Raw genomic sequence first — 26,778 nt, 5'->3', positions numbered from 1 at the left:
ACCTCTTCCATCTCTAATTTGCGTCCTTCAGGCATTCAACAAAAGGCCTGAACAGGGCTTGGATCTATCTTGGACATGTGTGTCTTTTTGTGTGTCTGTGCTGATCTCACCAAGCATCAGATAAGAATACATTCCAGTTCTCCCCAAAGAGGTCACGACGAGATTGAAATTAAATGTTCCTTCACCCACAGATTGTAAGCAGGTTATAGTGAGTGGAGATTAGTCAGATCAGTTTATTATCCTTCAAAGACATTGTGAAAGAGGCAATTGATTGCACATGTGTGTAATTGCTCCCTCCCCAGTGTGGGCAGGATGGATGGATCCAGCAGCTGGGTACATAAGCCATCTAAAATTCTCCAGGACATCAGCAGGAGAAGAGCTCCAGAAAAGTGAAGACAATCTTTCTGAGTAAGTAGGAACCTTAAGGGGAGAAGAGAACTAAGGCTGTACAAAAAAAACTATAGGATCAGATGGGTTTTTAATCAAAGTGGAATGGATAAATAAGAACGTCAGATTATTGGCAAAGAAAGTACTTTGAAAGCCAGTTTGGTCTAGTGGTTAAGGCACAGTGGTTAAGGCGCCAGTCTAGAAACCAGGAGATGGTGAGTTCTAGTCCCACTTTAGGCATGAAAGCTGCATGGGTGACTTTAGGCCTGTCACTTTCTTTCAGCCAAATTCACCTTACAGGGTTGTTGATATGGGGAAAATAGGAGGAGGAAGGAATATGATGTATGTTCACTGCCTTTGGTTATTTATAAAAATGATAAAGGCAGGATTAAAAGAAGGAAATATAGAGGAAGATAAAGAGGAAAGGAGAATCATGGCTACTTTTGCTTCCAATATATAGTATGTATGTATGTATGTATGTATGTATGTATGTATGTATGTATGTATATATATTAGTGGATTTGCAGGAATAATCTGAAATCATCAATTGGCTGGAAACTTTCTATCATGTTTCCATTCTAATGGATGGCAATAGCAATAGCACTTAGACTTATATACTGCTTCATAGTGCTTTACAGCATTCTCTGGGCAGTTTACCATATCAGCATATTGTCCCCAACAATCTGGGTCTTCATTTTACTGAGCTCGGAAGAATGGAAGGCTGAGTCAACCTTGAGCCGGTCAGGACCGAACTCCTGGCAGTGAGCAGAGTCAGCCTGCAATACAATCCAATAATAGAATATTTGTAGCTCAAGGTTGAGATGAGGGATCCTTTTTGCTCTCTGGTTGCTTTGTTGGTTGTTTTCTTGTAGACATTTCATTACCCAAACTAGTAACATCATCAGTGCTAGTCCTGATGGTGTAACCTAGCCCTAGCACCTATGAGGCACCAGCTCTGATGATGTTAAGCTAGTTTTGATAATGAAACATCTGCAAGAAAACCACCAAGCTCAGAGAGTACCAAGGACTCTTTACACATGATCTTGCTCCTTGCATATCTCTCTCTTTCCCCCCTCTCCCTCCCTCTTTCCTTCCATCCTTCCCCCCCTCTCTCTTTCAATAATATAATTTTAATAGAAGAGTCTGTGATAATCCCTTGCATTGTGATCATTGCTTGTAGGTGTTTCTTTTTTGTTTCCCCTTTTACAAAAACAAAGAAAGAAAATACAGCCCAGATGCTAAAATATGGGATAGGGAGGATTCATAAACCCATTTAGTCTGTTTATTACTTCCAATCCTCTTACTACCCTTTAAGAAATGCCTCCAAACGCTTTCCTTCTTCTGAAAGGAAGGAAAGTATTCAGTAAATGGATTTACTGATTCCATTCAGTAAATGGAAAGTAGAAAGAGATAATAGTGGCAGAGGGACAGGAGTGAAGAGAGGTAGTTACGGGGTGCATTTATATTGGGGATGGGAATGGAGACTCCACTCCCCTTTTGAACATCCCCCAGCATGAATGCTCAAGAAGCAACATTTTGGGGAGGTAAGCGAAATGCTACATCACCTGCAAGGCTATTTAGCTGCTAAAGTACCAGGTGTGGATATTTGTTTAGGAAACACCTAGCTAGGTAATTAGAGCAGAGATCTCTGATTCTGATGCTAATTGGTATCACTAAAACTTGAGATTCAGGACTTGGGAGAATAAACAAACAGGAAGACAAAGAAGGACACCCAAAAGATTTGGATCTTGTAGCAGGTGAATTGCTGAGTCTTGAATGCGTAGGATGTCACCAGAGATAAATTGTGGTAGAGGTCCTTCATGATGGGTCATTATTTGGGGAAAGAGGAGGAAAGGGCTTCTACAAGAGAGATTCATGGTGCCTCTTGTCCCCAAAACGAGGACAAAAGTGTTCCAGGAAGACCATTATATGAGGACCAGTTTAGGTTAAACTTTCTTCCTGATAACAGCAACATTATTTTTATCAATTACTTCCAGTAAGGGCACACCTATCCCTTAGCTCTTAAATCAGTTTGAGGTATAGTGAAGACAAACAGTTGGGATATAATTTATTTATTGGTTCAATTTATATGCCGCCCTTCTCTGGAGATTCAGGGCGGCTTACAATGTGTTAAGCAATAGCCTTCATACTTTTATATATACCTGTTTAGTAGGGCTTTCGCCCCCCCCCAAGCGGTGTTCTTTTTATACAAAGTCAGCTTATTGCCCCCACAAACCGGGTCCTCATTTTACCTACTTCGAAAGGATGGAAGGCTGAGTCAACCTTGAGCCTGGTGAAATTTGAACTTGCAGTAATTGCAGGCAGCTGGTGCTATTTAACAGCACTTAGTCTGCTGCGCCACCAAGGCTCTTAAATTACTTCTATGCAAAGACGAACTTTTAAATACATTCACAAGGAAGGTTGTTTTTCCTCAGATCTGGTGCTGTATAAGTTGGGATGTTGGTCTTGTAACTTGGAGGACTTGAGAGCTAAAAGGGCTGTTCTAAAGGGGCAGATGATCTGAGGCTCCTTTATAATTTAGTCAGGATTGCTGTCCTCTCTCTGTACTGACAGGGGACGGTGTTAACATGGATTTTGCATGTGTGTAAGTAAGCCATGAAGGGACGCAGTGGCTCAGTGGCTAAGATGCTGAGCTTGTCGGTCAGAAGGTCAGCAGTTCAGCGGTTCAAATCCCTAGTGCTGCGTAACAGGATGAGCTCTCATTACTTGTTCCAGCTTCTGCCAACCTAGCAGTTCGAAAGCACATAAAAAATGCAAGTAGAAAAATAGGGACCACTTTGGTGGGAAGATAACAGCTTTCAGTGCACCTTTGGCGTGTAGTCATGCCAGCTTGCATGCGCAGAGCATATTTGATGACCTCCGGGTAGGTGGGAGGAGCCTCCCGCTACCGCCACCGGTTTGGGCGAACAGGGGCAAACCAGTAGCAACCCACCACTGTTATATACCGCTTTACAGTGCTTTACAGCCCTCTCTTAAGCGGTTTACAGATTCAGCATATTGCTCCCAACAACCTGGGTCCTCATTTTACCTACCTCAGAAGGATGGAAGGCTAAGTCAACCTTGAGCTGGTGAGATTCGAACTGCCGAACTGCAGGCAGCCAGCAGTCAGCAGAAGTAGCCTGCAGTACTGCATTCTAACCACTGCGCCACGAGGGCTCTTGGTCACTAAGCGAACTGTTGTAAATTGAGGACTATTTGTAATTGTTAACAACTTACAATTATAATGGACAGGCACCATTATGGTCGTAATTTGAGAGCTACCTGTATGTATCCCAGCTTTGGCTTTATTTTAAAGATGGAATACAAATCTAGTGAAATAAATTGGCTTGAATAATGAGGTCAAGAAGGAGAAGCTCAATCTAGATATGATAGAATCACCAGTGGTGGGTGGCAAGAGCTGCTTGCCCTGTTCTGCAACCAAGACTGGGAAGATTCTTCTTGAGTCATCTTTATCGTTAGAGTTACCAACATTCTCCATGGCACAAAGCACCTTTTTTTTTTTTGCCAGCAGGAGCACCTGCAGAGGGAGTTCAAGATGGCAGCTACCACAGGATTGAAGCCTTGCCCCATTTTTTTTTATTGGTGTGGCACCCACAACACGTATAAAAAGGAGCAGCGCTTTGATTGCACAACTCTGTTTTAGGCTGGTATGCCAGTCACAACCCTACTTACAGAGAGATAGATCAGAGTGCAGAGAAGAGCAAGAAAGATGATTAGGGGACTGGAGACTAAAATATATACAGAATGGTTGCAGGAATTGGGTATGTCTAGTTTAATGAAGAGAAGGATTAGGGGTGACATGGTAGCAGTGTTCCGATATCTCAGGGGCTACCAGAAAGAAAGGGCGGGGGGGGGTTCAACTTATTCTCCAAAACACCTGAAGGCAGGACAAAAAGCAATGGATGGAAACTAATCAAGGAGGAAAGCAACCTAGAACTGAGGAGAAATTTCCTGTCAGTGAGAACAGTGAATCAGTGGAACAACCTGCCTCAAGAAATTGTGGGTGCTCCAAAACTGGATGTTTTTAAGAAGAGACTGAACAACCATTTGTCTGAAATGATATTTATTTATTTGTTTGTTTGTTTGTTTGTTTGTTTGTTTATTGGATTTGTATGCCGCCCTTCTCCCGAAGGACTCAGGGCGGCTCACAACAATAAGAAACAGAGAATACAAAAGTTAAAAAACAAATTAAAACAGAATATCCAATAAATAAGGTTAAACGTGGGAATACCAATTCAAATTTAAGATTCAAGAATTTAAAAAGCTACAAAATCAGTCTAGAGTCAACCCAGGCCTGCCCGTTGGAAGACCCAGGTCTTCAAGGCCCGGAGGAAGGTTCGGAGGTCGGGGATTATCCGGAGCTCCAGGGATAACGTATTCCAGAGGGTAGGGGCTCCCACAGAGAAGTCTCTCCCCCTAGGGGTCACCAGTCGGCATTGTCTAGCCGAAGGTACCCTGAGGAAGGTTTCCCCCTTGAGCAGGGGGTTGGACTAGAAGACCTCCAAGGTCCCTTCCAACTCTGTTATTCTGTTAATCCCATTACACTATGTGCCCAAGTAGATTCTCATTTAGATTCTTGGAGCAGATTTTACAGCAATGCTGTCACTTGAAGATGGTCCAGCAACATTACAAAATGTTGCAACGTGAATCCTGGATGTTATGAACATATTGCTCTGTTTTTATTTTTTCAGACTTTCAAATCACTTCCAGGTAGTCCTCAAATTATGACCACAATTGGGACCAGAACCATGCTGATACTAAGCAAGGTGGCTGTTAAGTAAGCCAGGCCCAATTCTACGAAATTTGGGCCGTGGTTGTTAAGCAAATCACTGCAATCCTTAAATGAATCATGTGGTCCTTAAGTGAATCCGGCTTCCCCCATTGACTTTGCTTGTCAGAAGCCAGTTGGGAAAGTCACACATATGGTGATCACATGATCCCCAGGATTCCGCAACCCTCACAAATACATACTGGATTCCAAGCACCTGGTTTTAGGACCGGTTGTAAGTGATTTTTCTCTGCACTGTCATAACTTTGAACAGTCATTATACAAACAGTCATAAATTGAGGACTAACGACAGTACATTAATTTTAAGCCTGTATGCTATTAAAAACTTCGGAACCGTTCTGACTGCTGCTTTTACTGTTTTCTTTTTTTTTTTATTTGCTTCCCTTGTATTTTAATTTTTGAATTGACGGTGGATTTTAAGGGATGGCAAGAGCAAAGTGATGCAGTGTTCCAATATTTAAGGGGCTGCCACAGAGAGGAGGGCGTCAAGCTATTTTGTAAAGCACCTGAAGGCCAGACCAGGAATAATGGATGGAAACTGAGCAAGGAGAGATTCAACCTAGAATCTAGAAATGAGGAGGGATTTTCTGACAGTGAGAACAATCAACCAATGGAACAGAAGTTGCCTTCAGAAGTTGTGGGAGCTTCATCACTGGAGGCTTTCAAGAAGAGATTGTACTGCCATCTGTCAGAAATGGTGTAGGGCCGTGATGGCGAACCTATGGCACACGTGCCACAGGTGGCACTCGGAGCCATATCTGTGGGCACACAAGTGTTGCCCTAGCTCAGCTCCAGCATTCCGGCCAACTGATTTTCGGGCCTTTCGGGCTCACCGGAACTCAGGAAATGGGCCATTTCCAGCCTCCAGAGGGCCTCCAGGGGGGTGGGAAAGGCCATTTTCACCCTCCCCAGGCTCCAAGAAAGCCTCTGGAGCCTGGGGAGGGTGAAAAACAGGCCTACCGGGCCCACCAGTAACCTTTTTGCCGTCGCGTGCCAAAAGTGGAGGGATCGCGAAGGGGGGGGTCACACATGCATGTGGTGGGGGATGGGTCGTGGGGGGAATTGAATTATGGGTGTGGGCACACACATGCGTGTCCCCCCGCATTCCCCCCACTTTTGGCACGCGACAGCAAAAAGGTTAGCCATCACTGGTGTAGGGTCTCCTGCTTGGGTGGGGAGGTTGGACTGGATGACCTACAAGGTCCCTTCCAATTCTGTTAATCTGTAAAAGGCGGAACACCCTTTTATTTTTTTAATAGCCCTATATTTTGTATTTCCTATAACAACCTGACATACAAAAAAATAAATAAGTCAAGGCAATTTTCTGGTATGGCACAAAACTGAAGGAAGAATCTTTTGCTGCTTCCATCCAACATTTAGTACAACCTCTTAAAGGTATCAAGAAAAAGGTGCAACTTCAGTCAATCCAAGGAAGTCTTTAGGGGGAAATATAGGATATACAGGTAGTCCTCGACTTACAATCACAATCGAGCCCCAAATTTTTGTGGCTAAGCAAGACCGTTGTTAAGTGAGTTTTGACCCATTTTACGACTTTTCTTGCCACAGTTGTTAAGTGGATCGCTGCAATTCTTAAGTTAGTAACGCGGTTGTTAAGTGAATCTGGCTTCCCCATTGACTTTGCTCTTCAGACGTTTACAAAACGGGATGACGTGACCCCAGGACACTTCAGCGGTCATAAATTTACATGCCAGTTGCCAAGTATCCAAATTTTGATCGCGTGACCAAAGGGATGCTGCAATGGTCATAAGTGTGAAAAACGGGCATAAGTCACTTTTACAGTGCCGTTGTAATTTTGAATGGTCACTAAATGAAGGGTTGCAAGTCGAGGACTGCCTGTATATATACTTGTTTTGGTTGTTGTGGAACCAATACGGTTCCTTCCTAGGGCAAGCTGGCCACTGGATGGACGGTGGATGGACGGTGGCAAGAGTGATTTGTATTTCTTTCTTAACATCCACTGGTTGTCCAGATTTACCCGGCTCAGATAGCATTTCATCTTCATATCTTCCTGCAGGTGCTGTAATTGACAAGCTGACAAGATGTGTAACATGGATTGTGTTGCCAATGCTGTAAGGTCAGCCCTGAGGACTGTAAAAAGGGTATTTGACAAGACCAAAGGTAAGAAAAGGGTTGTTGAAAAATGCCTCATTGTTTATACTAGATACAGATTAGCCTTAATAAAGCTTTATGCAAAGCTGCTCTAAAGACCAGCTATGGTTAGCTCTTGATTAATCCCACTGTCTTATCCTGGTTAGGATATTTAGCATCATACGCTAAATAAATAAATCCTGGTGAAGTAGCCATTTCAGCATCTTCAAGGAATGGGGGAGGAGGATATGCAAGGAAGCTGCACATTTACAAAGCAAAACAAAAGGAGTGTATTGTTTTAAGAGGTGCAACTTAAAAAAAAATACTATAATTCACTAATTTACCTGTAGTATAGCAGGGACATGGTGGCTCAGTGGCTAAGTCGCTGAGCTTGTCGATTGAAAGGTCGGCAGTTCAGCGGTTCGAATCCCTAGTGCCACGTAATGGGGTGAGCTCCGGTTACTTGTCCCAGCTTCTGCCAACCTAGCAGTTCAAAAGCAAGTAAAAAATGCAAGTAGAAAAATAGGGATCACCTTTGGTGGGAAGGTAACAGTGTTCCGTGAGCCTTTGGCCTTTAGTTATGCTGGCCACATGACCACAGAGACGTCTTCGGACAGTGCTGGCTCTTTGGCTTTGAAACAGAGATGAGCACCGCCCCCTAGAGTCAGGAACGAATATCATATATGGTATGTGCAAGGAGAACCTTTACCTGTAGTATGACCAAAAGAGCTCAAGTGATTTCTTTTCAGGGGAGGCTGTTTCTGGAAATGAACTCTCACAAGCAACTTCAAGGCCCCAACTCACTTAAAAAAATATTGTATGGGTGTGGGTTAATTCCAGCTGCATTGAAAAGCACACAGGGAAGGAAAATACAGAGACTTATCAAATGAAGTTAAGCAGACCACTGTATCTTAAAACATGTGCATTGATAATACAATTTGCTAGACATGTTTTGACAACCGGATATCTTAATGATCAAAAGATAAATCTTCCCACGTTTCAAAATCTGTTTTATGCATTGAATTGATTTTATATAGGCTGTCCTGTTTCTTCGGGCTTTGAGGCATGGATTCAACACCCTCCTTGTAGTTGTGTGTCTCTTAATGACCTCCAGGGCAGGCAACAGGCAGGCCAATGAAATGATTATGTCACTTAAGGGGTGACATCGTGAAATTGTTGGCCTGAGCCCTTCTCCAAATCTTGGTGTCTTGCTTACGCACAGCAACTTCCAATATGTCTAATTATGGGCAACCACAGTGTACGGTGATAAATGGCTATAAGTTGTGAATGAACATCCCATTTTGTTTTAAAGACTGAAGTCACATATTCAACTAAGATGTCATGTCACTTCTTGGTTTTAGCTTATCATATTTTGGGAATTCAGCCAGTTATGGTTTAGTCAGGACGCCATAACTAAGTAAACCATGGATTAGCACAGCAGATGACTCAGTTTATAATAGCTTTATAATAGCTATAATAGCTTAAAGAGGTCCTAAAACAGCTTTTAGTCACACTAGATGCTGTTTTAGGACTTCTTTCCAGAGCACGATACCATAGTCTTTTGAGACTGAAGGATGCCAATGAAGAATAGCTTTGTCTGATATAGGGACTACCTGGTGTATTAGGAATGCACTCGCAGAATATTCATTCAATGTGCCAAATGCTTGGATTTATTCTTGTTATGGTCCCTGACGAGTAGAATTCTGGGAAATCAGGAAGCTCAATGGCCTTGATACAAAATGAAGAATTCCTTATTTACCACTTTATTACAGCTATACTGGGTGTATAAAGTCAATCCAAGAATAAATAAAATACAAAAAAGAGGTCATAACAGCTTGTCAGTAAAGTTTCTAGTTTCTTTCATCACTAATGAATTCTTAAACACTGTTACTCAATCTTGGCAATATCCCAGACTGTTTTGGGGCTAGGGAATTCTGGGAGTTGACGTCCGCACAACTTAAAGTTGTCAAGATTGATAAAACATTGGGGTAGAGAATCCAATCATTTTACTCCTAAGTTCCTATTTCAACTCTGAAAGCTATTGGTTCATTGAGGAGAAAAGTTCCTATTTCAACTCTTCTCCTCAATGAACCAATAGCTTTCAGCTTTCTCATTCACCTAGTAAATATTCTTATTCATTCAATAAATCTACTTCCTGTTCTTTCCTGACCTCTGACCTTTTGGCCTTTATTTGTCTTTCAGAAGTGATTGAGCATCCTTATGAGGAACCCAAACCAGGACCTAACAAAACAGATTGAGGTCGTGATGGACTTCGCCATCCTTGATATGCAGAGATCTTCTATATTGTTAAATAATTCCATGTAATATTGGGTTAAAATTCCCCCAAAAAATAAAAGTATGTTGACCTGAATCTTTGTGTTGGCTTTCTTCTGACGTGTCTAAGAAAGGAGCTACTAAGTTGAGTTGGCTTGTTGAGTTGGCAAATGTATGATTGAAAGGCTGTAATGCAACACGTCACTCTTTCTCTTAATTTATTCTGCTCTGGGAGCTTCAAAATCACGTGGCCACAGGTTAGGTAGCATGCTAACCACATGTTTATGTAATTATTTATCTTATATCAAAAGCTACAGGTTCAGACTAGGCAATAATTGCCTACTCCAGGGAGGAAATGAAAATGGGTGAAATTATGGAAAGTATGAGATTCCATCTCCATAGAAAAGCCATACACCTTTCCAGCTATTTAGTCACATCTAATATTTCTTATCTTTTCATCTCTGGGTTCCATCGCACACATTCTTCATACCACTCATTTCTGGCTCTGAAGCTGCCCATCCCTTTCCAGTTACATTGCTTCATTCCAAGGACTAAATTGATATGTTTTTCTAGTTTAAACCCAGTTTATCCAAACTCAAGAGGATTTTGCAACATTAAGACTGGAAGTAAATTGCTTTTCTGTTGGTTTTGTTTTCCTACCTCCCACCCTTTCCAGTCCCTGGTCAGAGTCCACTACAACTTACCTAAGGCAGAAGAGATTATTACAGCTTTATCAATGATTTTGACCTTAATCAGTTTCATAGCCTTGGAAAGAGATTGTCTGGCTTGATTCTCCTCCTTTTATCAGCAGGGTGAATTTTCATATCATTCTGTCAAAGAAGCCCATCTTCTGTCTCTCCCCGTCTCTCTCACACACAGGCTGTCTGAGGCATCTATGCAACTGTTAGGAAAAAATATCTGATTGTGACAATGTTGTCATGTTGTTCTGCCAGCATCATTGCTACTTGGGATTTTTGAAAAAATAAAAATAAAAACAGCAGGAATAATCCATCCCAGTAGGACAGCTTTCCTTCTCCCTAACAACTATGTCCTCTCTCCTCTCTCTCTTTCTCACCTCTCCCTCTCTTCCCCTATTCCTCTCCCTCTCCTCCTCTCCCTCCCTCCTTCTCCCCTCTCCCTTTCCTGTCTCTCCCTCTCCTCCTCTCCCTCTCTTCCCCTATTCCTTTCCTGACTCTCCTCTCTCTCTCTGTCCCTTTCCTCCTCTCTCCCTTTCCTGCCTCTCCTCCTCCCCTCTCTTTCTTTCTCTCTCCCTCCCTCCCCCCTCTCTCCTTCTTTACCTCCCACTCTCTGTTTTTCCAGCAAGTGTCTGGACCAGCATTCCTCAACCTTGAAGATGTATGGATTTTAACTCCTAGCATTCCCCAGCCAGCATGGTCTGGATTGGCCTAGACAATGGTCTGGACAAGGTCCACAAAGAACACTGAAAGTGTGAATGAAGAGAAGCGTGTTCTGGTTATGTATTTTTGGATTTAAAAGGATGTTGGCAGCTTTGGGAGCTGTGGCAGCTCAAAACACACAGATGCTTACAGGGGCGTTCCCAACATATGGTCAAAAAATGTCCAGATCTGCTTGTTTTTTATGTGTATTGCAACGAAAGCTCTCAGGGATCCCCAAAGGGTATGTTCCAAAAAGTAAAAATGAGGCGACTGCAGGCAGAGGTTCAATCACCCAATCGGGGACTCTTGGTTGGGTTGGTCCAGTCTTCTCTTGGTTGGGTAGAGGAGAACTTTTTTTTTTTTAATTTGATTTATATGCTGCCCTTCTCCGGAGACTCAGGGCGGCTTACAATGTGCTCAGCAATAGCCTTCATCCTTTTGTATATTTATACAAAGTCAGCTTATTGCCCCCACAACTGGGTCCTCAATTTACCTACCTTAGAAAGGATGGAAGGCTGAGTCAACCTTGAGCCTTGGCGAGATTCGAACCTGCAGTAATTGCAGGCAGCTGGTCTTAATAACCAGCTTAATAACAGGGTGCCTTAGACCACTACCAAGGCTCACATGAACTTGACTTGTTCATGAGGGTCCTTCTCTACCCTCAAGAGCAGAGGTCTTCAAACTTGGCAGCTTTAAGACTTGTGGATATCAACTCCCAGAATTCTGGGGAGTTGACATCCACAAGTCTTAAAGCTGCCAAGTTTAAAGACCTCTGCTCAAGAGTTTCAAGATTATCTGATGTAAAGAAAATAGAAAATTTGCTTCCAACTACTTAGTAAGCACAGGGGTCCCTGCAAGCCACTGTGATGTCAATACAGTGAAAGGTTATGAAGCAACACACTACTCCTCAAGTTACAACCATAATGGAGTCTGCCCATCACCGTCATAACTCGTGATGGTCATAAATCGGATCACCCATGTGACTGATCTGATTTTTACAACCTTTTTTATGGTGGTTATTAAGTGAATGCTATAATCATAAAGAGGTTATTATGCAAATACTGCAGTCATTAAGTGGACTAATGGTTCACTTTGGGTGCAGTTTTAACAAAAAGAAACTTAAAATGCAGTCCTGTGACTGTAGGCCGCTGCAAATGGTCATAAATGCAGCCTGGTAGCCGAGCACCTGAAGTGTGGCCATGTAGGGGTGGGTGACCATTAGAACTTCAAATCTGGGTCATAAGTATTTCCCAGAAAGGTCTGTTGCAACTTCAAACTGTCACTAAGCAACCGGTCGTAAGTCGAGGACTACCTGTCCAAATGAGTGTCAGAATGTCAGACTAAAGATTGATTGTAACACCACGATCTACTGTTAGGTTTCATTAATTATTGTCCCCTTTCCTTGGACTGGGATCAAATACAGAGTGAAAACCAGGGCTGTGGAAACGCCCCTTGTGCAAGAGGCAAGAAACTCCCAATTGCAAAGATTTCTCTCAAATCTTAATCGCAGAACAGCTCAAGTTGGCAAGGAATGCTAAAAATAGCTGCATATGCTTCTTTAGATGTGATCAAAATAGAACGCCAGAGACAAAATGGAATTACAAAATTCTAGTATCACCTTCTGGTCACACAAACAGACAGCTGAATTTCATCCCACATATTTGTAGCTGTTCTTGCTATTATTGTTATTTTTTTCATTGCACAGGAATCCCCCAAAACTGTAAAACTCAATGCCTTATATGCAGAAATTAAATTATAATGAAAAGGGGCATAAATCTATGTTTCTATGTGAGCCGTGTTGAGGGGAGTGGACAGTGGAGGGAAGGGAAGTTGTGGTGAATAGAATGGCAGGTTTATTTATCATTATTGCCAATATGTTAATACTTACTAAGCAGGGGTGGGTTCTACTTACCTTTACTGCCAGTTCGCAACGGGATCGCGCACGTGTGCTCACTTCGCTCGCATGCGTGACTTGCTTCTGTGCATGCGCAGATTGCTGATGATGACATCTAGGGCAGTGGGCGGGGCCTCCCGACGGTTTTACTACTGGTTCTTGCAAACTGGTCCGAACCGGGGGCAACCCACCACTGTTACCAAGGTAGTACGTGGTATTAAGGAGCTTATAGGTACTTTTTGACTTACGACTACAATTAGGACCAGAAATTCTGTTGTTAAGCAAGCTGATTGTTAAGTGAGTTGTGTCTAATTTCATGACCTTTTTTGCCATAGTTGTTAAATGAATCACTGCAATTGTTCAGTGAATCATGGGGTCATTAAGCAGAACTGGCTGCCTGACATACAGTCATATGACTGTGTGGGGCTGGGCGACTGTCGGAACTTTGGATCTGGGTCCTAAGAACCCCCAGTTTCAAAGGGTTGTTAAATTGAAGATTATCTAAGCATTCAAAAGGTTTTCAAGAAATGGATGGATCACTAAAATCATATCAAATCCAACTTGCTTTCTGAATTAATCCCCTGGCATCAACACAAGGACAGGGAAAGGATACTCCACATTACAGGTAGTCCTCGATTTACAACAATTCATTTAATCACCGTTCAAAGTTACAACAACACTGAAGAAGTGGCTTATGACCATTTTTCACATTTACAACTGTGATCAAAATTTTGGCACTTTTTTTTATGGTTGCAGTGTCCTGGGGATCATGTGATCACCTTTTGTGACCTTCTGACAAACAAGGTCAATGGAAAAGCTTGATTCACTTAACAATCATGTTACTAACTTAACACATGCAGTGATTCATTTAAGAACTGTGGAGAGCAAGGTTGTAAAATAGGGCAAAACACAATGTCTCCCTTAGCAGCATAAATTTGGGGTCCAATTGTAATCTACCTGCATTAGCTTTCTCATTTCCAGTTTTCAGCAAGATCTGTCAGTGGGATCCCTCCCCACCTTTGTTGTAAATCAATAGATAATTTAATTATTCCCTCATTGCATGTCTACAGTTATTTTATAAATTTTCTTTTAATACAAACATTCCATCTTTCATTAAACAGTGTGTCATCTGGGTATAAAATTCTTTGTGTCTTAACAATTAAACTTACCACCATATTCATTTCTTATATTCATTCTTATATTAAAGTAAAGAAGAGAAATGTTAGGTTTATGCTACTTTATCAGTATTATTAATATTTAGTATTAATATAAGCATGTTGTATATGTCTGATGAATATTGCTCTCCTCACTCCCGTGATAAAATATCAGGAATTTCAGGACAATTCCTTCTTTGAGGCGTAATATTTTTCTATCTAAGTGATTTTTTAAAAAATTCAGCATAGCACACATTTAGGAAAGTTTCTTGGTACCCTAATCATATTTGGTACCCTAATCTCTCCATCAGCGACTGCATCCTGTTCCATCAAACAGCGATGGAACTTATTCCTGTCCCTGAAGTCATTCCATTGCCATGGCAACTAGGGAATCAGACTTGACAAACCAATGGCAACCAGGAGAGATAGTTGCTATGGCAGTAGTTGGCAGGGCCCCAAAAACAAAATGGTGCAGGAGACCCAACTGAGAAAATGTTAAGGCAAAGGCCAGAAGCATCTGCTTGATTATCTCTTTCCGATGACGGAATATTCGCACGCCACATTAGCCGTCAAACAGGTGAAGCATCTGCGTCATTTCGATGCTTTAACATGATGACATTGATGGGGGCTTGCAAGGAAAGAGGTAGTTGCAATATTATCTGGGGATTTCTGAGTTTTTCCAAAGAGATTTCTCAGGCTAAAAAAATAATCAGCTCTCTAGGACCTCATTATCAGAAGGGATGATATGCCAAAAGAAAAAGAAGGTCTTAAATTCACACATAAGAGGCCTACATTATCCTTCAACCATAATAATCCATATTTGCACCTTGTGCTGCAAGGACAAAGCAAAAACTAGCTGAAGAAAAGCAGAGAGCACAAGAACGCAAAGACTTGCTCTTTTCAATCCACTAAACCAGGGGTGGGGGAACCTTTATGACCTGTGGACTTCAAGAGCCTTGATAGTACAGTGGTTTAGTGCACCCTGTTATTAACACAGCTGCCTGCAATTTCTGCTGGTTCGAATCTCTCCAAGGCTCAAGGTTGACTCAGTCTTCCATCCTTTCTAAGGTAGGTGAAATGAGGACCCAGTTTGTGGGGGCAATAAGCTGACTTTGTATAAATATACAAAAGTATGAAGGCTACTGCTTAATGCATTGTAAGCCGCCCTGAGTCTCCGGAGAAGGGCGGCATATAAATCAAATTTAAAAAAAAAAAAAAACTCCCAGAATTCTCATGGCTGGCTCAGGAATTCTGGGAGCTGAAGTCCACAAGTCATAAAGGAGCCATAGTTCTCCACCAGTGGTGGGTTGCCCCCAGTTCGCACCGGTTCTATAGAACCAGTAGTAAAACCGGCGGGAGGCTCCCCCCACTGACTCTGATGTCATGAAAACACTTCCCCGCGTGCGCAGCCCTGTTGCGAACTGGTAGTAAAGGTAAGTAGAACCCACCCCTGTTCCCCACCCCTGCACTAAACAAATGGGATGTGTTTCAGGGATGGGTTCTACTTACCTTTACTACCGGTTCGCAACGGGATCGCATGCACAGATCGCCTATGACGACATCCGGGGCGGTGGGTGGAGCCTCCCACCAGTTTTACTACCGGTTCTTGCGAACCGGTCCAAACCGGGGGCAACCCACCACTGATGTGTTTGTGGCCAGAAGAAATCCAACTTGATGCAGAAGAATATATGAGGGATGTGTAATTTTTAAAAAGTTTGTACTGTTTTCGGCTGCCTGTAAGAGGTAAAAGTTGAAATTCCAAGTCAACGATAAACATATGTAAAGTAGGCAGATGGATCTATTTATTCAAGCTATTAGAAGGACTTCTTCCTTCTCAATCTCATCGCTGCTTCTTATGAAACACCTCCATTCGTCTTTTGGAAACATCTGGAACCGGTTCTTCTCTATGGGAACCAGCCATACAGGTCACTTGGTGGACCATTGATGGAAAGATATTGCTCAACTATCAGCATGAGCATTAGCATAGTTTCAATATTCAACTGTGCCTGTGGAAATGGAGCAGAAATAATTGCTCTATATTTTCCACGGCTCCATGGTCTTACTTACGAACTACAATAAATATTTCTCTTTGTAATGGCTTTCTTAAAATAAATAGAATTCAGTGGGATTCCTGATCGTGAAGAGAAACTTGCGAGCTACCCATGTGATTACAAAGGGAGGCATGCAAATTTTAAGCAAATAAGTAGGTAAATATAATTTCTTTGTTATTTAAACTCCATTCATCCTGTTTTATCTCCCTTGTGTTAGATTTTAGCCCATAAGCTGCTCAGTAGAAGGAGTTATTGATTTTTTTTTTAAATTACCAAATATATCAGTTATATATGCTATAGGTATTCAGGTAGTCCTCAACTTATAATTATTTGCTTAGTGACTGTTTGAAGTTACAACGGCACTGAAAAAAGTAACTTGTGACCATTTTTCACATGATTGCAGTATCCTCATGGTCACGTGATTAAAATTCAGATGCTTGGCAACTGGCATGTAGTTTTGACGGTTGCATTGTCCTGTGGTCATGTGATCACCTTTTGCGATTTTCCGTCAAGCATCTTTTATGACCTTCTGACAAGCAAAATTGTCTTAACAACCGCGATACTAACTTAACGACTGCAGGGATTCAATTAATACCTGTGACAAGAAAAGTTATAAAATGGAGCAAACTCACTTAACCACTGTCTTGCTTAGTAAGGGAAATTTGGGGCTCAGTTGTGGTCGGACGTCGAGAACTACCTGTATTTCTTCATGAGGGAGAACTTTCATAATGACAAATTTTACTCTGAACATCTGAACAAAAGGAGTTTTTTCTTGGCGATTCTTCCTTTGTAACTTAATGTGCTTTCAATAAGTTTGAAGGATGCATTTGTACATTCTGAAGCTTGTGCAAACCACCTTCTCTCCTAAGCTTGATTTGAATACAATATTCTACTTCAGCGTTTCTTAACCTTGTCAAGACTGACTCATAACACACTTTTGTCTACTCTCAACTTGACAACAGAAACAAAGGGAGGGGGGAGGGAATGCTTGGAATGTATTGGAAGCTGGGAGGGAGATGAGGAATTTATGTGAGCCGTTTGCAGCCTGAGAAAATCCTGACACTTCAAGGCCGTGTGATGGGAACCTTCCAAAGGCACAGACTCATTTCCCAAAACAAAAAGAACATGTCCATTGGTGGACAATGGGCAAGGTCTGGCCCAAGGGGAAAAAGGGAAAATTAATTATGCTGTTTTTCACACAAAATCCTCAGAGTTAACTTCGCTTCTTCTGTGCTGTATGGATCTATCAGTGAAGTTATACTCTTGGTTAAAAAAAATGGTCCCAGGAGTTTCTTTTGCTGTGTATGCTAATGGGACGGTTGACATTAAGTTTAAGATATGGGTGCTTCAATATCCGTTTGATGTAGCTGGCTGGGGAATTATGGCAGTTGAAGTCCACACATCTTAAACTTGCTAAAATTGAGAAACATTATTCGAAGTCAGGGATGTCAAACTCAAGGCCCACGGGGTGCTTAAATCCGGCCCGCAGGGCTGGCCTGGAAATATCAAAGGACAGGCCCACGGTGCCTCTGTCGGCCAAAATGGACCACATGTGCCCCCCCACTGCCCATTTTTGGCCTCCACGGCCTCCTGCAGCACTCTGCCGGCAAAAAACGGGCTGTGTAGAGGCCTCGTGCGGTCTGTTTTCGGTCTCCCTGGCCTCCAGCAGCATTCTGCCGGCCAAAAACAGGCTGCATAGAGGCCTCCCGCGGTCCCCATGCCCCGTTTTGGCTGCAGGAAGGTGTCCGTCCCATCTCCCCCCCCGCTCCCCCCCTCCTCCCACCAGCCCACATATAACTACAATGCTGATCCAGCCCTCAAAGAAATCTAGTTCGACACCCCTGTCGAACCTAGGTTATGATTCCAAGCTGCAAGCTCTTAGTAGAAGCTTACTTCCTGTGGTATTATGATTACATACAATACAATGCAAATCATTTTGGGTCAAATTAACTGCTTATTACAGTCTCCTTCTGCTGATAAATGATCTTATTTGTAATTGTGATTGGAAGCCAAAGCCATGATCCTTCAAGCTTGGGTCTGCACTGTAAACTCCTTGTGATGATTACTTTAACCAGATTGCTGATCAATCTAATTCACAAAATTAAATTATTCAAAATGATGGCTTGGATCTGTTGTTGCTGGTGTTGAAAATCAGCCCACCTGCCCCAGTTTTTGTGGAGGCTATCTTTTAAAAGATGGGATGTACCAGCACCTGCCTCTTTTGAGTGGGAAAGCCAGTTCTGCATACTTGTTTTGTGACATGTTTCCTGTGAAGATAAGAATGGCCCTTCATATCTGTTTTCTTATCTGGGTGTGTTAAGGTATCAATCATTCTGTTACATATACTTTTTCTTAAGAATGTTGATTATATATGTTCATTGTTGTTGTTTTTCTGTTAACTACTTTGTTATTAATATAGTTTACCAAGGACAGGCTAACAATTTGTAAGTAGATTCAGTAGTTTAACAGTTTAAAATTATTTTGGCCTGTTTCTCAAGGGATGAGAAACCAAAATTGTTGTATTGTACCAATCAGCATTCAGTTGGGGAGGATGTCATGTGTATGTATATATGTTGTTGTTTTTAAAACACTTTTTTGTTAATGTCTTCGCTGTTGTGGTTTTATTTTTTTTTAATATTTTGATGTTTTGTATTTTAATCTTTTTTCAATAAATAATTTTTTTACACAAAAGCCAATGTTGATTATAATTGTTAATCTAATTGTTAAATTTAATAGAAATAGAAAGAAAATAGAATGGAAAGAAGGAGTAAAAATTGAAAAGGAAAAGAAGAAAAGGAAAAGGAAAGAGAAAGGAAAAGGAAAAAAATAAAGAGAAAAAAATGTAAGGAAAAAGTATGAATATATTAAAGAAAGGAAAAAATATAAAGAAGTTACTTCATCACAACTATAAACAAAGTTATTACTATTTAACCCCTCCGGTCACAAACATTTATCTCTTCATCCTGTATCCCATCTCTTTATCTATAAACAAATGCATAAAACATCATCTTTTCAGTCCCAACAGAAAGTCCGTAAAGGACTGCCAAAGAATCTAGACTCCCTTTTAGCCATATCAAGTATATCTACAGTATGTTAAAAAAATTCAAGAGGGGAACCACAACATGCAATCAAATTTCTCCTGTTTTGATGTGGATCACATGCATTCCAAAACACACAGAAAAAGATGAATCTTTGAGCATCCAGTTGTGGCTACCATTTTCATACTTTTGCCTTTCCCATAGATATCCCCAACTTCCATGTCTCAGTAGCAGTTATCCACTTTTCTCTCCTCTCTCTCTCTCTCTCTCTCTCTCTCCCCCCCCCCCCCACATTGCATATATATGGGTCCTTATACTCTTGTCCCTCACAGCTCTAGAGTTTACCTTCCACCCTCTTTAGGATGGCCATCCTGAAAACTCTTGAGAATGCTCTGGAAACACCATGAACCAATCAGTACTCCTTCCAGCTGTCCAATAGGAGAGTTCAAAACATGGGACTAAGCAAGAGCCATCACCACCTGAAGTGTTTCAGATGCTTCCACTAAGATCTTATGTTGGAAGAAATATCCATCTGGTTCAGTTCCAATCCAGGAGAAATAAGTTCCAGCTGCTGTGGTCTAGAGGTGGAGCTCTTGCCTCACAATCAGGAGGTTGTGAGTTTGATCCTAGGTAGAGGCAGATGTAGGGTCTCCTGCTTGGGCAGGGGGTTGGACTAGATGATCTGCAAGGTCCCTTCCAACTCTGTTAATCTGTAAAACAAAAAGGCACTGGAGACAAAATGGAGGCTGGAGGCTGATTGGAAAGAGGGTCCATTTATTGATGAAGCAGAATCACCAAGCACGTGTAACTCTGGGTAGCTGACCATATGGACTTGAGAGTGGGGGGTATTTATACCTTCTCTTGGGCTTTGCACTTGAACTTCCTGTTCCTGTGCCAAGAGCATGTATTCTATTGGCTGTTGTCAAACTCCCATAGGGCCATGTACAAATCCTAAGAACTAAGTTTGGTTGAAACCCTGCTGGGGGTGGTGCAACTGAGATGATACAGTGAAGGGGCTTTGGGCAATTCCTATTGTGGCTGAGGGCTAATCCTACCTTTGTTGGATCTTGGGTGAAGGTTATGAATAGAGCTAGCTATCTCTTTATCTCTTAAGGGATGACATCTGCTGAGGGCTATTAAGAAAGAGTGGGGCTGCTTTCCAAGAGCATGTTTTCTCCATTTCTCATCCAGGGAAATATAATGTTCTGCCTTTTTAATATTTCTCAAAATATTTCATTCTTCAAGGAGAGGGGTGGATGCTAACTTTCTACACTTCTTACCACCAAAGCACCCCAACCAAGAAGAAGAAAACAAATTGCTGGCACACACACATTTGATGTAGTGGAATGTAGTCTGGATTTGCGAAAGGGAAGGGATCTTTCCGAGAAGGCAAAAAGGCAATGGAGGTTGGAAATTCTGGTATGCAGGAAGAAGGCTAAGACAGATCCTCCCTAGCACTTCACATACATCTACATACCTATAGTGAATCGATGCAGATAGTTGCTTTAGTCTGGTAAGATTCTGTCTTCGGGTTAACAACAATAAAGAAACTACTCAGAAGTAATTCCATGTGTTGTTCTTAGTTCTTTTGGCCTGGCACCTCCCTCCATTCACACATTCAACACACGATCTGTGCATTTGCAAACAAAGAAAAGCAGTTATGATTGCCACTCTGTTGGGAAAGAGTTAGCTATTGATAGATTAGATAATATTTAGCAGTCAGAGGAATTATGCAATAACTTGGACTGTAGTTATAATTTGCAGTGTATGTGTGTGAGAATTTCTCTGCATGTGTACCTGAGAGTAATAATGACTCAGTTGAGTCCAGAGGTAGGATGAGACAAGAATTCGGGGCCTGCTGCTTAAATAGACAAAAGCAATCAACCAGTTCATTCAGTGATAGTGAAATTGACTAGAAACAGAGCAAAAGAATTAAGTCCCAGTTCACCGAAAAGGCTACCATGTCCTTTGCACCAATTTCCACTGAGGAGATGCAGGATTTGTTTATGATTTCTATGTATTTATTTACAACTGCACAACTCTGGGTACGCAAGCCCAATACCAAACACATTTTTTTAAAAAAAAACAACAACCCACACACACCATAGGGGAAACCAACATATATCATGACAAGAATATATAATACACATCAGGTGATCCACTCCAGCCTTACCTAGAGCCATGGTGAAGATGCTGGCCTGAAAACCAGGAGATGGTGAGTTCTAGTTCAGTTTTAGGTATGAAAGTCAGCTGTGGTGGTGGGGGACTTTCGGCCAGTCAATCTCTCTCTGCCTTGCCAGGTTGTTGTGGGGAAGGAAGGAAGGAAGGAAGGAAGGAAGGAAGGAAGGAAAAGAAAGAAGGGAAGGAAGGAAGGAAGGAAAAGAAAGAAGGAAAGGAAGGAAAGAAGAGAAAGAAAGAAGGAAAGGAAGGAAAGAAGAGAAAGAAAGAAGGAAAGGAAGGAAGGAAGAAAAGGAAGGAAGGGAAGGAAGGAAGGAAGGAAAAGAAAGAAGGGAAGGAAGGAAATAAGAGAAAGAAAGAAGGAAAGGAAGGAAGGAAGGAAGGAAGGAAGGAAGGAAGGAAGGAAGGAAGGAAGGAAGGAAGGAAGATAGGTTTCAATTTTAGATAAACCATCACAAGGTTCGGGAAAAAGCTCTGTCTGGATTCAAATAAATCAATGCTACAGAGACAGGCGGGTACAGAGCCCACCTTGAAGTGATGCCAACAAAGCCCCAAGAAAAATAAACCCAACACAAAAGCAAAATGAAAGAAGAGAGGAATGTGTCCAAATGGCATTCAAAACCTTACTCATTCCCCACCCCCCAAAAGTGTGGTATTTTGATGTAAGTTTTTCACCGCCACCACCAGGCCAATTCTCAGAACTGTTAAATCTTTCTGACCTAATGAAAAATGTACATTTCTTTTCATCGCATAAATGACTCTTAAGTCATATCTGGTTTCTTGGCTGCAGCTTTCAGATTGGGCACTGCATGGGGTAAAGTCGGTCAGCTTTGAAAATATGCAGAAAAACATCCTGGAAGAACCTTAAAATGATTGGCTTGTTTCAACCGTAGCCACTGGAAGGGATTATTACAGGTCACACTCTTTGTTAGGGAGCCTGCCTTATACCCCTCGGCCACTAGGGTGAGCATGTGAGCTATGAATAGGTTCTCCTACCATCCATCTTAGAAGAAGGTAGGAATGTAGGATCGGGGATGACCCATCAATTCAAAGGTTCTGTTTCCCGCAGTGGCTAACCTTTGAGGTTTAGTTCATTTACCATTCTTCGGCCTTCAGTTGGCATTTTATGCTTCTTTATTACATGCTTTTCTTTAAAGTATAGCTTGTTTTATAGCGATAGTCCTTGACGTATGAGCCCCAAATATCTGTTGCTAAGCAAGACATTTGTTAAGTGGGTTTTGCTCAGTGGTGAAATTCAATTTTTTTAGTACTGGTTCTGTGGGCATGGCTTGGTGGGCATGACAGGGGAAGGATTCTGCAAAATCCCCATTCCCACCCCACTCTCGGACCAGCCAGAGGTGGTATTTGCCGGTTCTGTGAACTAAAATTTCCACTACCAGTTCTCCAGAATCTGCTGGATTTCACCCCTGGTTTTGCCCCATTTTACAACCTTTCTTGCCAAAGTTGTGAAGTTAATCACCACAGTTGTTAAGTTAGCAACATGGTTGTTATGTGAATCTGGCTTCCCCATTGACTTGTCAGAAGTGATCTCGTGACCGTGGGACATTGCAACTGTCATAAACACAAGTCGCTTGCCCGGCGTTTGCATTTTGATCACGTGACCACTGGGATGTTGCAATGGTCATATGTGTGAGAAATGGTCATGTCATTTTTTTCACAGTTATTGTAAGTTCGAATGGTCACTCAGTGAACTGTTGTAAGTCAAGGACTACCTGTACTTGGAGTTAGTTGCCACTGTGAGGTGATTTTTTTTTTCAATTGGTGATGTGTGTCCTCCAGTTGTTGTCGACTCTTAGTGACCACATACACCAAATAAAATAAATAAATCCAAATCAGTGATAATAAGAGTGCGTTGGAGTCGGGCATTATCTTAAATTGAGTAGATTAAATTAAGTTAAACATAACCAGCTGCCAGCAGGAAACTCCCAAGACAGGAAGGCAACGTTTCTCTTCTGTTGTTACTGGTTAAATTGAGATTTAAGGTTTGCATCTTAAGGTTTGAGGGGTAATACGGAGCCATTAAGATTAACAGCTATTGATAGGACAGGTCCTGCATGAATTCCTCAGGGCTGCAAATTCCAGTTTAAGTTTGTGTTGTATCAAAAGGTATTTCGCTTTTGTATTCTTTCTGCATTTCATGAGTGCTCTGAAGTCCTATGTTGCTGAGAAGAACTGAGAACTGTCTGTTTGCGTTTGTCATGCCTTGCCTGATTCAAGTGATTTTGATGATGTCACCCCATTCTGTAGAAATCCCAAGTCATACAAAAAAGGAGCTATTTTATTCCCACCGACCTCATTCTTTGAGCTGTGTTTGTGTACAGTATGTGCGTTTCCCAGTTCTGTTATAACCTTTGTGCGATACAGTAGCCAGATCTGTACTGATGGTTTCATTTTAAGGATCCTATATAGGAGACCTCCAAAAGCTCTCCTGTATGGAGAATTAGTGCAGGGAAAGCGCCTCAGAGGGAGACAACCACAGCTGTGATATAAGGATATCTGCAAGAGGGACCTAAAGGCCCTGGGAATGGACGTTAACAATTGGGAAAACTTGGCCTCCGATCGTTCAGCTTGGAGACTAAAGACGCAGCATGGCCTTCTCCAATTCGAAGAGACATTTGTTCGGCAGGCTGAGGCAAAGAGGCAGTACCGGAATCAGCAAAATCTGGGGTCTGGGCAGGGGACAGAATGTATCTGCCCTCAGTGTGAAAAGGATTGCCACTCTCGAATTGGCCTTCTTAGTCACACTAGATTCTGTTTTAGGACCTCTTTCCAGTGCACCATACCATAATCTTTTGAGACTGAAGGATGCCAATGGATGAATAGGAGACAGGCCGCCTTTCTCCTCTTCCTGTCTCTCTTTTACCATTTTGGATATTAAGGACTGTCATGGAATTGTGCAACTGCTGTCCAGATAAAGTCGAAGACAGTAACACAAACTTGTTAGTTGTGAAGTCCGACCCATCATGACCTCATGGACAACATTCCCCCAGGACTTGATGATACATAATCAATTTCTTGCTTTTGTAACCGTAATGTTGTTTACGGTCCCAATCCAGCTCCAGTATTTTAATTTTGATGCTCCAATTAGCTCTGGCTCCATTGCAGATAGGTAGTCCTCAAGCTGCAACCAGCAATAGTTCAAAGTTATAACAAATTCCTATGTGCTTACTACTCAGTAGTAACAAATGTGCTTACTATTCAGATTTGAAATTCAACCAACCAGTCCACCCATGCCTGCCACAATCACGATTGCATTTTGGGCACTGGGCAACCAGCCCCCATTTACAGCCATTTGCAGCATGTGGTGGTCCTGTGATCACCATTTACAACAGAGGTCTTCAAACTTGGCAGCTTTAAGACTTGTGGACTTCAACTCCCAGAATTCTCCAGCCAGCACAGCTGGCTGGAGAATTCTGGGAGTTGAAGTCCACAAGTCTTAAAGCTGCCAAGTTTGGGGACCCCTGATTTACAATGTTTTTCGCGGAAAACCAGTCTTTTCTTCCACTTTCCAGCAAAAAGTCCACTGCGGACAATGGGTTTGCTTAACAACCACTGCATTGCTGCAAAAAAAATGGCATAAAATCAGGTCATTTCTGTGGGTGCCTTGATTTAGGATTGCCATGATATATGACAGAAATTCCAGGTTCCATTACAATCATAAATCAAAGATTACCTGTAGTACAAGTCATATTTTTTTATGTTTAAAAAAACAACAGATGCGTAAGTCTTTGTAGTGACCAAGAGGAAGTAGGTGCTTTGAAAATGCATGTTCTAGATCTAGATGCCTAACCTTTTTGTCGTCGTGTACTGAAAACATGGGCGCACCCATAATGCAATGCGTGCGTGACCTCCCCATGCTCCACCCACCCCTGCGTATGCAGTGCAACCCCCTCTGCGTGATCCCCCACTCCCCCATGCATGTGCCCACTGCACATGCGACCCCCACGCTCCCCCCACATGCACACATGACCCCCACACACACGCCCCGCCCCCCGCGCATCTGTGATAGAGACCTGAAAACCAGCTGGCTGGTGGGAGGTGCGCATGCATGCGTGGTGGACCTGAGCTGGGGCGACAGCTTGTGTGCCCACAGAGAGGGCTCTGTGTGCCACCTGTGGCACACATGCCATAGGTTTGCCATCACAGTTCCAGACAATGGTTTCTATGGCCAATGGATTTTGGTTGCATCCACTTGGCTGTAAAATGTGAGTTTGATCTGTATAGAATTACTGCTATATGAGCTAGGTTTCAATTAGTTTAATTCTTCCATTGAAAGGACTTCAGCCCATTCCAATTTTGACTTGAAAAGAATCCAGTCTTTAGATGCCAAGCTCTAAAGAAGCAAACATTTAACAAATAACTATACACAAAGCTAACATGTATTCTACTTAAATCTCTTTTTTTTATGTTATCCAATCTTAGGCAGCTTTCAAAATAATATACAACAATCTCCAACCTATCTCAACCTACAAGGAAAAATATAAAAAAGTTATATGCAATCATGACCAGACTCAGTTGTTTGAATTCTATCTTCTAGACTAGAGCCTTTGGCCTCCCTGTATTTCTGTGCTCAGTAATTGCTTTAGCTGTGAGGTAAGACTAGGAATGTAGATATGCAGAGCAATTCCTATTATCTGCTCTCTCTTAGTTCTTTCAGTTGTTAATTAAGGCAGCTGAAAAAGAAGAATAACTGATTGGTTGGTTGGCTGATTAGGTGACATCAAGTTGGTGTTGAGTGTTAGCAACCATAAATTTGACCTTTCTCTAGGATCTTCTATCAGCAACCTGGCGTTGCAAGTCATTGTTGCCATATCAAGTCCATCCACTTTGCTGTTGGTTATCCTTTGCTTCTCTTTTTTCCTTTCCAAACATTATGGACTTTGATCTTTGTATAAAGTGTTCAAAATGAACACTTGAACTTTTGAACTTCTCATCCAATCTCATTTGAACTTTTCAGCCTGGCCCTTTGTGTACTTTGAGTGAGAACTCTTGAGTTGATTTACCTGATGATCCATTTATTTTCTCGACTATCCATGATCTTCTCTGGAGTGTTCTTCAAATTTCAGAAGTGTAAATAGCCTTTCCTTTTCAAAGTCCAATTTTCACTTTCATAAGAGGATCGTAGAGAATACCACTGCTCGCATGAGTTTTATCTTTGTAGATACAGACACACAATGGCATCTGAAACTCTCTATAGTGAGATGGGTGGCATATAAATTTAATAAATATCTTTCTAAGCCTTCATGTCTGCTCTATCAAGTGCTACTCTGTAGTATACGACTTCTGGTTCCTTTACTATTGATTGTCAATCCTAAAAGGCAGAAGCTATCTACATTACACCATCTGCTTACCTTCTCAGGATGCTTGCTATACTTGTCATATATATTGTCATATACATACACACATATATGCTCCATGATCTTCATTTAATAGAGCTTATCTTTTTTTTGCTAACAGAAATGTGT

The 26,778-nt window shown here is 41.9% G+C and overlaps 1 protein-coding gene and 2 long non-coding RNA genes across 3 annotated transcripts in view; 2 read left to right on the top strand and 1 right to left on the bottom strand.

The window, feature by feature from the left end:
- The first annotated feature begins 303 nt into the window (after positions 1–303).
- LOC117667940 (uncharacterized) lies at positions 304–9,677 on the top strand. Its single transcript, XR_004592177.2, has 3 exons — positions 304–408; positions 7,233–7,336; positions 9,509–9,677. It is a non-coding gene; the product is annotated as an uncharacterized LOC117667940 (long non-coding RNA).
- LOC117667941 (uncharacterized) lies at positions 8,959–10,583 on the bottom strand. The gene is made up of 2 exons (XR_004592178.2): positions 10,285–10,583; positions 8,959–9,034 (listed from the first exon to the last, which is right to left on the bottom strand). It is a non-coding gene; the product is annotated as an uncharacterized LOC117667941 (long non-coding RNA).
- Positions 10,584–14,470: 3,887 nt separating this feature from the next.
- LOC117667942 (neural proliferation differentiation and control protein 1-like) overlaps positions 14,471–26,778 on the top strand; it is a 61,364-nt gene continuing 49,056 nt past the window's right edge. Inside the window, exons 1-2 of the mRNA XM_034421560.3 lie at positions 14,471–14,602; positions 16,142–16,228. The gene's annotated coding sequence lies outside the window, so the exon portion shown is untranslated. The remainder of the gene's footprint in view (positions 14,603–16,141; positions 16,229–26,778) is intronic.

The sequence above is a fragment of the Pantherophis guttatus genome, chromosome 2 (genome assembly GCF_059756535.1).
Source record: "Pantherophis guttatus breed Tessera chromosome 2, ASM5975653v1, whole genome shotgun sequence".
In the NCBI taxonomy this organism is placed as follows: Eukaryota; Metazoa; Chordata; class Lepidosauria; order Squamata; family Colubridae; genus Pantherophis; species Pantherophis guttatus.
Note: the sequence above shows the minus strand (reverse complement) of the source record. Positions and strands in the feature narration are given on the sequence as shown.